The following is an 11,261-nucleotide window of genomic DNA, read 5'->3' as shown; positions in this document are numbered from 1 at the left end:
AATAAATATTGCTTCCATTGAAATGTTGTTCTTATAGTGCAACTGTTTAATATCTTAAGACATAGGTTTAGTATTCTGATCCTTAATATAATTGCATTCTAAATCACCTTTTCTGGTCACTTAACTACCAAATTCTGAGCTTTAGATGTTGACTGTTAATGGCAGTACTAGAAACTGAAATAGTCTAATTCTTCCCAGTCTAGTTTATGAGCATGTTCTTTTATACACTTGGAACATATTCCCAGTTTACTAAAAACTAACTACCATTGCAAAATTCCTTTCCAAGCTTACTGTTTCCAATATACTTCAACTTTTGGACACAAAGACATTTCATGAGCCAGCACAGTAGGCAGATGCGGATTTCTAAATGCAAGTTGCAGTATATGAACTAATGAATGGATGCTAGGTACTTGGTTCAATGTTCCTCTCAATTTTTGTGTTTAGACTACAGTGTACTTACGTAGAGTGTATAGCAGCCTTTTAAAGGATATAGCTACTACCCTTTGAGGGTAGTCAAATGTTGCTTTCTTGGCTATGTTATAAAGCAGTTGATTTGAGGTGATATGGTTGAAGAAGCTATGAAAAGAACACTTTATCTTACTGTTAGCATTTGTCTTGCACAATAAATAACTGTTCTCAGCTATTCGTAAGTAGCAAACTCTGTCACGTTCATTCATATCTATCCAAATCAGTTAAATTCAAACTCTTTGCTTCCCTCTAGGTTACAAATTAACACTTAAACTTACCTGTTAGGGTATCTGTAGGTAAGGCAGCATTTTTATCCTAGTTTCCAAATGGTGTTATTTAGCTCTGCAGCTTAAAACAATGATTCATTTTTTGAATTCTTTCATATTTCAGAAGCTCTAAAAAAGACTTACAAAAAGAAAATGAATCTTCAGAACCACAACAAACTTGAAGTTGGTTTAAAAAACAAAAACATACTTTTGTAACTATAAGAGTTGAAATGCTGAAGTAAAAAGTGACCCTGTTACAGTTCCTGACAGTGTAATATTTTTAAAGCACATGGTTCCCAGGCATCACATTCCCTGACTTTGCTGTTTCATGAACAGTGATTTTTGGTTTTTTTTAATAATCTGATATAAAAACGCTTCTGCCACAATCATTTAATTCGTGACCTTGGGGTTCTACCAAAGAGAGATACTACTAGACAGAGACTAGTGAGGGTCTTTTCCATGCAAGCAACTTGTTTGTATGTTTTCCTAAGAAGTATGAAGTATTTAAGTAACTAATTTAACTAAATTACTAAATCACTAATTTAACTAACCTAACTAAAAGATTATAGGAGATTGAACAGTTTGTTCAGGCCTTTTCAGTGATTTCGATTTCTGCCAATGAGGGAGTCGGGTGAAAATTAGAATTCTACCTTGCCTTAAAATGTATGGTTTACTTGTATGAATAGTGCAGATGAGTTTCTGAAAAAAATTTGTATGGTGTTTTATAAGTAACATATCACATCAGTGAAGTAAAATGCTGTTTGATTTCTTTATTGAAAGTGAGTATATTTGCATTTCTTAATATGTGCACATATGCAAGCAAGCATATGCTGCCATATGTGGCTAAGGCTTACATTGCATTCACTTTTTTTAAGCTAATCTTGTGTACATTTGTTATTGCAAGGCAAAATAAATACTTTTTCATTTGCTAGCAATGTTTATAAATGTGGTTTACATAAAATGATGAATGTAACATCAACTGCACAGATCTCTCTTGGAGACTGCCCATAACATTTTATTAACATGACATACTCCTTTCATGCTCACAACCAATCCATGTGTAGTGCAGTCATGTGTTTTGGTTTTAGTTAAGTTCTGGCTTTTATCAAGTTGAACTACACCATTTAAACAAGTTGGTTATAGAAAAACAATATTCTTCAGCTTCTGTGGGACATCTTGATTCTTCAGTATTTCCATGTAAATATGTAAAATAATCATGGTTATTTAAGATAATGCACAGGTAAGCATTTACTGGTTAATAGAGACAGACATTTTTTGTATATTTTTGGCAACTGACTTAGAAACTGCAACAAAATATGCTGTTAATTTTGCAGTCATGAAGTCTTTAATCTCTAGCATTTATTAGCAACATGTAAAACTGATGGCAGTTCATACCTTGCGTATTTTAAGATCATGTACAAGAAGAGCTGTAAAGCCATGTGTATGTACATGCCTCCATATGACTGTCAGACTTGTCAGATGCTGCTGAAAACCACTGATGGAAAGATTTCTCCTTACAGTTTTAGTGCTTTATGCTTGCAGATAGTTTGTGGCATTGTTTAGGGCAAAGTACATTAGCACTGTCCTACCTTAGGCCATAGATTAATACAAACCCCCGTGTGCTGCAATGCCAACTTAGGAAGTCCCCAGCTGGCTCATTCCCCCCTTGATGCTGATCTCCTTGTTGTTCCCGAAAAACTGTTCGTGCAGTGAACTGGATCAGGAAACTGCTCTGGCTGCAGAGTAACGTGCTTGGTGAGTGCAGGTCTTGAAATAGCTTGGTTTCTGTGTGGGTCGACTCTTAGTCTTATTTTTGATGCTACTTACAAGTTTGTGTAGTATAAGAGAATCTTTTTTGGAATATGGATACTTATCTGTCTTACAGGTTTTGGAAACACCAGACATTCTTTCATGGAAAATCAAACAGTAGTTAAAATGAAAAGCTCTGCAACCAGTGCCAAACTACTGAATCACTCAGATAATAAGTTCTAAAGGAAAATTTTCTGTTTCAGAATGCAAACTGGACTGAGCACATTTCCTCATAGAATTTCAAAGATTTCCTCTGTCAAAGTTAAACAATTTTAAAAAATAAAACCTGATCACCTCCAAAATAAGGACATGCTGGTTTTGTCATTTTTCCCTTGCTGTTAACAAACAATATATAAAGGATAGTTTCCTTATACACAACCTTTTGCTAGATTCATATTGTTTTGAACTTTAAAGGCAACATTTAAAGTGACAGCTGATTTAAATTTCCAGTAAGTTAGGCATCCAGTCCTTTTTATTCTAGAAAAAATGAAATAAAATACTAAATATTTTTAGTATTTATATATAAAAATACTAAAAGTACGTTATTCAGACTACGAAGATTATTTAATGTGTATTTTGAGTATTGACCATTTTGCAGGTGGAAAAAGTACCAAATATTTCTAGGAAGATTTCCAAACTAAACTTGGTTGCAAGTTTTGAAATACAGTGTTTGTTGTGTGGGGTGGTTGAACTAAAAACTTTCTGAAACATTACTAACACAAACAAAGACATTATCTCACTAAAGAAATGATTTGCATACTGTATTACTTGCTCTAGCTTGTGTTCTCAGGTCTGTATTTTACTCCTGGGACTTCTGTAGGCATGTCTTGTTGGTGCAGCAGCAGTAAGTCCTGTCATACAAGATTGGGTATAACACTAAATACATTGAGAGATTTTTGAAAGTGTGTGCAGTACATTGGTAGGAGTAATGTATGAGCAGGTGTCTGTGCTTTAATTGTAGTTAACCCACTGCTATTATGGTTTTAATAATTAGATTTAGTAATTGCATGTTTATATAATAAAATGACATTATGTAATCTATATATATTTTTTCCAAGTTGGCATTTAAAAAGTTAGAATTAAAGTTGCTTTAAGTATTCATATATCACAAAGTGTTTTGCTGATTTTCAGCATTCACTCTTTTCCTGCTGGGGAAAATCACAAATCAGTGCAAGAAGAAAAGGAACAAATATAGAAATTAAATTTAAATTAGGGAAAACTTATATTTGATATACTGTAATATATACTGCAATATTTGATACACTGTAACACATCTAATTAAAAACATAGTTAACTCTGTGGTTGTTTAACTGAAAAACTTCTCACTAGTGAAAATATGTTGAGGTTCTGCAGCTGTTAGTATTACTTGATCTTAAGTATTAAAAAAAGTAAAAACTGCATGAGTTAAGAGTAGGCAACAAACATATCTTTGGCCCTATTACTTGTGTGGATATGTGATATCCAAAAAGTGGAATCAGCTATGGACTCTAACAAATATGGCTACTTCGATGTAGGCAGCACAGGCCTGCAGTTCTCTGAAGCTAGAAATGAGTTCAGCCTCGCTTGACTTGTGCAGAGGTGTGGTGTGATTGGTGTTATAGCAGAGTTTACCAGAAAAAAAGTATGAGAAAAAGCTATTAAACTAGGCTACAAGACAATATAGCAACTACCAGAGAAATCAGAAGTGTCTGATAGATAGATATCTGAATTAGCCTGAATTAGTATAAAACTTTTTGAAAAATGTATTTGTTTATTAGAAAATTAAAAAGCTAAGTTCATTTTGATCAAACGATTATTCCAGATTTCTTTATGTGGAAAAGGAGATCTGTTTAATACATCTTAGAGTTTTGTAATTGACGTCTTCACTACTACCATATACTATACTATTTTTAAAGGTATTTGGTTGAAAATATCGGAATATTTTTAGTTAATGTGTTTGGTTCGCTGAAGAGTTTTATATTGGATTTTCTTTTTTTTCCGTAAGTAGCAATTCACTAGATGGTAGAAGTTACTTTGACCGCTCAGTGGAAATATTTACATAAATTGAAAGAAAACATATATTGTAATTGCATATTAACTTGTGGCATGGATGGAAAATGAAATCTTTTTTGTAAAACTATTTGAAAAGCAGAGGCTATTATTTAGTTCTTGAACACAGATTACACAAAGGATAATTTCCATTTGGTTTTTCCACAGCAGTACTAAACAGCTTTGACTTGGATAAGTAAGCTTACTTCTGTGTGTATGTGTGTGTATAAGCAAACTATACAACTTCAGTAATTTGTCAGCAAATGATTCATACTGCAACTATACTATTGTGTTATTGTTACAATTTATATACCAGATGTTTTATAAATAACATAGAAAATGTATGTCTCCTTATATAAAACCATAGGCTGTTCTTTACTCAGAACATTTGAAAGAAAGTTTGTTAAATTAAAATGGAGAGTTGATCAATGTTTTCTTCATTGGTGGCATTATCAGACAGTGTATGGAGGAAAGATTTTTAAATCATTAAGATCATTTTCAAAATAAATACACCATATATGTAATAAAGATCTATTCGATCCTGTATGTCATCAAGAAGGAAATGGAGAGTAAGTATTTTGCCTTTTCCAATACAAAAAACAGGTCGCCTCAAATGAAATGAATTGGTGGTAGGTTCAAAACAAACAAAACGAAATGCTTCTTCATGCAGCACGTAGTTTTGCTGTGGCAATGTGCTATAAAGTATAGTACATTTTCATGTTTTATATAGACTCAAAAAGTAGTTGGTCTAATTGAAAGAGGAAGTCTTGCTTCCTGAGTTCTCTATTATGAGAGCCAAAGTGTGCTGGACTACTGTTGGAAAAGATTTGTTCTCTCTGGAAGACTGGTAGTGAATTGAGACAGTTCTGAATCATCTTCCATTAAAAGCAAGTATCCATATATTTATTTACAAAGAACAGTAACTTAAAAGTGGATTTTTATAATTATACATTGGAAATGAACCCTGAAATATTTAGGAGGGCAGTCATCCTCTAACTGTCAAGGTTTTTAAGGAACAGACAGCATGAGAATGAAGAATAAAATGTAATGGCATGGTCATCTTTAAGGATTTTGGATAAATTGCTATGAAAAAAGTTAATCCTTTTTCCTAATGTTAATCCTTTTAAACTATTATTACATAATTCACTTAGAAGATTTTTGTCTTGGTTGACAGTGTCGTTGAATATCTGGTATTTCCACAGCTGTGTTCAGTATTACTCCTTTGAGAAAACTATTTGTCTTGTGGAAAAAAATAAGTCAGCTTTTATATATTTTCCCTATGAATGACTATCGTATGAAGAGTTCCCATAGAGAAACATGGCTCTACTTCAGTAATACTGCATATAATACAGCCTGCAGTTAGCTGTATGTGCGCTCATAATGCTGCACACCTGGCATGAAAATTCTTTTTTCTCAATTCAGCCGAACTGCTTAAAAGTACTTTGTAGAAAACAAAGCACACTGTTATCTGGTCTTGATAACTCAGTGCATGTTGATACAAATAAACTAAATCAGAAGCTATGAATTATACAAATATTTGCATTCAACAACTGTGTGGGGATCTGTATCCTGTACAAAGAATTAAACACAAATGAAATGAAAATCCCACCAGACCACAGTAATCATTTAGTCAGTGGCTGCAGGAAATTCCTTACATAACAGATGACTAAAGAAGAAATTTAGAGTAAGGTAAATGTTTTTTAAGATGAACATTTTAAATAACACGACTGTTAATGCTTGAATTTACTTTGATTCACAAATGCATGAAAAGAATTCCATTTACTGAAGAGTCAGGATGGCTCAAAAAGACTGGAAGAATATTGCTTTGGGAAATTCATACTCTTCAGTAGAAGTTATGGTTGGCAGTCCTAGCATTGCGTTTGAAGCACAAGGCAAGATCCTTGTCTTTTAGCATTGATAGCAAAAGAGAATAGCTAAATCTTTTTAACTCCCAAACACAGCCAGTTTTTTGAGTCCAGTATAACTGTTGTTGGAACTAACTAACTGCCTTGACCCTAATACCCAGCGTTTTTTTGCCCTCCTGTAGGAAAGAAAAAGCTGCTGCAATCCGAGGAGGAAATAAGGTCTTCCTTTTTTTTTTTTTTTTTTTTTTTTTTTTTTTTTTTTTTTTCCCCCAGATCTGCCAGTTACTGGGGTACACAATAAAACTTGCCCAAGCTGACAAAATTGCAATTTCCAAATATATAGCTTCGAAACTTGTGTGCCAGGTAAACCTCACTAGGGTGACAGGATGACAACATGAAAATAAGTAAAAATGCCTTCTAGTCACCAAGACAGTGGGGCTTTGGGGGTATCCCTTTGGATTCCCAGCTACGGGTATCGATGAAAGACAGCTCTGTGGAAACACAGGTCAAACTTCACTGCTAGGTTCAGGGAGTGGCCTGAGTAGAGTGATTCACGTGAGCCATGGGGGCTCGTCCTTCCTAAAGGACAATACAGGTCTCCCTGCGTTCTGCTGCCGGGGGCTGACGGCAGGTAGAGTAGGCCTCAGCCCTCCAGCCCACCTCGCTGGTCGCGTGAGATTCCCCTCCCACCATTTAAGTCTTGCAGTACCCTGGGAAGCTCAGGCCCGTGATGCCTAGTTCAGTGGTGGGAATTTTCAGCGTAGACATGGCTGCTGAAACGGGGCAGTTGCGTATTGTTCAAAGGAACTTCACAGCAATGGCCAGAGTCTGTATTGGGAAACTTTATAAACTGTGTTCACAGGCTGATAATGGCAATGTGCAAAACTGTGTTCAGCAGCAACCAGACAAGGCTGTCAGTAAAGTACATAAGAACAGCTGTACTGGATCAGATCAGAGTTCATCTATTCCAGTCTCTTTCACAATGACCAAAAATAGTTCCCCGGGAGAGAGTATTGTAGTCCATGATGTTGCTTTGCCTTTGGTTTCCTTGAAACAAACTAAACTGTGATTTTGAGATGACTATATTTCGTTTATTTCTGAGATTCACTCTGGGACAGTTTGGTTTTCTTCTGCCATTCCCGATCAAAACATTATATTTTTATTTCAAGTTTTAAATTAAAAGTACATTTATTGGTTTAAAAAGTTGATACCATAATGCTAACACATCTATTGGTTTAGTTTTGCTCTACTATCTGGTATATTTCAGTATCAGAAATGGATGGTAATTTGTCATAAATTGTTTTATGGCTCGACCAAAAGCATTTTATGTAGTACTCCTCTGTGTAAGCTCTTTTGGTGCGCATAATGGTATCTGAATGTTTTCCCAAAGGTAATAAAATGGTGTGATAACTGTTACAACTTGTTCATCTTGCAGCCTACATAATGGGAAATGTTTCCGAAATGTTCTGTCTGATATTCTCTCTTTGCAGCTGGAGCTGGAAAGGAGAAAACATTGCTAAGTCTTTATGGGTTTATCCTTATGAAGTTTTAATGTGGAACAATGTGTCTTTAAGCAAGGATCTTTAAAGGTGTAATGACCCTTGGATGTAAGTAACATCAAAGGCATGTATTTCATTGATTTTCAGCGTAGTACTTGTAATAAAATTGTTAAAATTACTCTTGCTAGCATTTGAATATGCTGCTTGATGCCTGAATTAGTATAAAACTTTTTGAAAAATGTATTTGTTTATTAGAAAATTAAAAAGCTAAGTTCATTTTGATCAAACGATTATTCCAGATTTCTTTATGTGGAAAAGGAGATCTGTTTAATACATCTTAGAGTTTTGTAATTGACGTCTTCACTACTTTTAGACGGAAAATGTGTTCCAACATTTTTCCACAATATTTGGGCCTTGCAACTATACAGAAGTTGTTGACATCATTAAACCAGATCTCTTATTCCACATCTGCTGTTTTTTCCCCATTTAAAATGGTTTACAGTGTGCCAAGAGAAATAAAATCAAAGCCTTTCCCCTTGAAATAGATTTTTTTGGATTTAATGGTAACTAGCTGTAATAGAGGGGTAATGTTACTAAATAAGGAGTAACAGCAACGATCTATCTCTTTTGTTCATCAGAAAACAGTAATGTACGTCTTTCAAATGAGTCAATCATATTATGATTAACGAGCCTTTTTGGAAAGGTGCTTGTAACTTTGTCACTTTTCAAGAAGCCTGTACTGCTGTTGTGCAGGTTTTACTCCAGATGAGGCTAGGGACCATGTTTGATTGCTCTGTTCTGTCTACTGAATCTTTAAACGTTTCCTACACAACAGCTCTAAAAGTAGACCTCTCTAAAAATATGCACTCTCTCCAAAGTAGTCTTTATCTCTGAGGTTATGACATTCTGCAAGAAGGTCATAGTATGGCTCTGAACTCTTTTTTAGCAGTGACTTGAACTGAATATGCATTTCCAAAACTGGATAAATAATTCTAGCAGTGAGTGGTTGTACCAAAATTATAACAAGTGTTAGTACTGCATGTTCATTGTTGCTTTCTGCATTTTAAATAGAAGTGACTTTTAGCTGGTTGTTTCAGGCTGCAAATCTGAAGAGGATATTGGCAGTTCCCTGCATTGTTAGGTGTCTACACCTCCAAATGAGTAGTGATTTTTATGAGTTACTTTAGGAAGCTTCCAGTTTCCAAAACACCAGCTGTTGTGCAGCTCTTACAAATTTACAAACTGCAGGCTTAATTGTTTTTAAAAATTGCTTTATGAAGAAAGTCATCATGTTTACAGTATAAAATTGTTTGGGTAATATTTTCTCATTGCTAATATTTTACTATCTATAATCTTCTGTTCTCTGAAAATTGTATGCATGAGAACATAAACACAGTACTTCGTGTTTTCCCATGAGAGTTTCAACAAGTTAACATTTGTGTGACTATATGACAGCAGGGACCAACTGTTTGTTTTGTTGCCATAATATAGCAGTTTAAAATGTTTTCACTTTGACATGTTAGAAGTTCATTGTTAAAAGATATTCTAAAAGTCTATTGATATCTTTCTGTAAAAGAGCAACCAAATTGTTATAGAGAAATGATGAAATTATGCTTTTCAGTTCTGACCTTTTCATTATTGAACACTCGTTTTTTCTGTGCAAGCATGATGCATGTCTCAGAAGTGGTTCAGAGAACCACTCTCTGTAGGGTTATGTAAAACAAAAGGTATCAAGTGAAATTCACCTTGTTGTCTTGGATTATTGTAAGGCTTGTAGTCACCCTCAAACTTCTTTTTCAGCCAAAGCTGAGTGACTTTCAGTCATGAAAGGGGATATTTTTTTCTTCTTTATCCTCCCACATTTAAATTGAAACGGAAAATGGAAAAGGGTGTGTACTGTGATCTCTACATTTATACGGACTCAAAGGTTCTGACGGCCTCAACACAAGGGAGCAGTAAAAGTGGTCTTACTGTAATATAAAGGGAAACATTTGATGCTTCTTTCTTCTGAATCTCTTTTTTAAGAGAAAGTGCTTGTACCTTATCTTAGGGGAAACTTATTGCCTATAATTATTGCTTCAAATTCAAAAAGGTATCCTAGGTTCCATGATATCAACATTATTTTGTTGGACACCTTTGCAGTTTTCATTCTACTGGACAGGTATGTCCCTTTGCACAAAACAACAGTTCAGGTGGATCCCCAAAGTTCTATTGTCATTTAATTGGTGGAAAGATCGTGATCAATAAAAACATGCAAATTTTGACACTTTTTCTATTAATAAGTTGGTACCTGCAAGATGTTTTTTGTTAGGGAGATACAGCAACATCATGCTTAACATCTGTGAACTTACAGTGGGGACCTCCCTGAAGGATTTAGCAGGCCTTGGCTAAATTCTTACCTATGATGTATGAGGCAACGGTGCAAATCATGGCTTAGAAATATAGCAGACACAGAGAGTCTAAATGCCAGGTATTCCTCTTATATCACAAAGCATTAATTATTACTGATATTGAATCCTAAATTTTGCTATTCTGGGTTTCCTACTGGCTTTAAAATATTCTACCCTCTTCGTTTCAACATCTGCATTACATCTTTGCATTCAGTTATATTACCTTACATTTGTCTGTGGCTAGGTTACTTAAGGTTTACTTAGGTTTTCACCCTACTGAGAAGTATCCTCTCTGAAATGGTTTGAAAAAAAAGACTAGCGGGATATCCCTTTGAGGTCTTAGCAACTTACAACTTGTTCTCTCTTGAATTTATCTATGAATAGAGATTGCCACTGTACCCACATCTGGAGGACAGGAGAAAAGAGTGTGTTTCAAGAGTGTTGCTTGGTAAAAGATTGGCTTAAGAGTGTTCTTCCTCAAACTGTATTTTAATCAGGAACTTGCCAAATTGCAGCCCCTGAATTTCCTTGGGCAGTCATTATTCCACCTATCTAGGAATAATTTGAAGTCTCTCCAAGTATTTCAGTTGAACTGAAAGATCAGGTGGTGCCTACTTCTGTAAGACTTAGCAGATTTTCAAAGGACTGACTTCACTGGGGCTCAGGAAAATTATTTCAGTGCCATGAGATGATATATCTAATGGCTAAGCAGGGTTTGGTCCATACTATTTTTGCAAGAGACATCCAAGTCTGATAGTACTTTAACAGAACTATATTTCATTGTTAGTTGAATTGCCTTTTTGAAGTATGTTCATTTAAAATGTGAGCCTGCAAAAATTAGATAATTGCTCATACATATTTTTAGAGAAGAAACAGTAAGTGCAGGTTCTTTGTGTTGAGCAGTTCTTGCATATTCTACCTGCTGATGGCCAAAAT

The 11,261-nt window shown here is 34.8% G+C and overlaps 1 protein-coding gene across 5 annotated transcripts in view; it reads left to right on the top strand.

The window, feature by feature from the left end:
* CENPP (centromere protein P) overlaps positions 1-11,261 on the top strand; it is a 172,738-nt gene that overhangs the window by 88,992 nt on the left and 72,485 nt on the right. The gene's annotated exons all lie outside the window — the stretch shown is intronic.

Source organism: Dromaius novaehollandiae, chromosome 12 (assembly GCF_036370855.1).
Source record: "Dromaius novaehollandiae isolate bDroNov1 chromosome 12, bDroNov1.hap1, whole genome shotgun sequence".
In the NCBI taxonomy this organism is placed as follows: Eukaryota; Metazoa; Chordata; class Aves; order Casuariiformes; family Dromaiidae; genus Dromaius; species Dromaius novaehollandiae.
The sequence above is the reverse complement of the archived record's forward strand: the minus strand, read 5'-3'. Positions and strand labels throughout refer to the sequence as shown.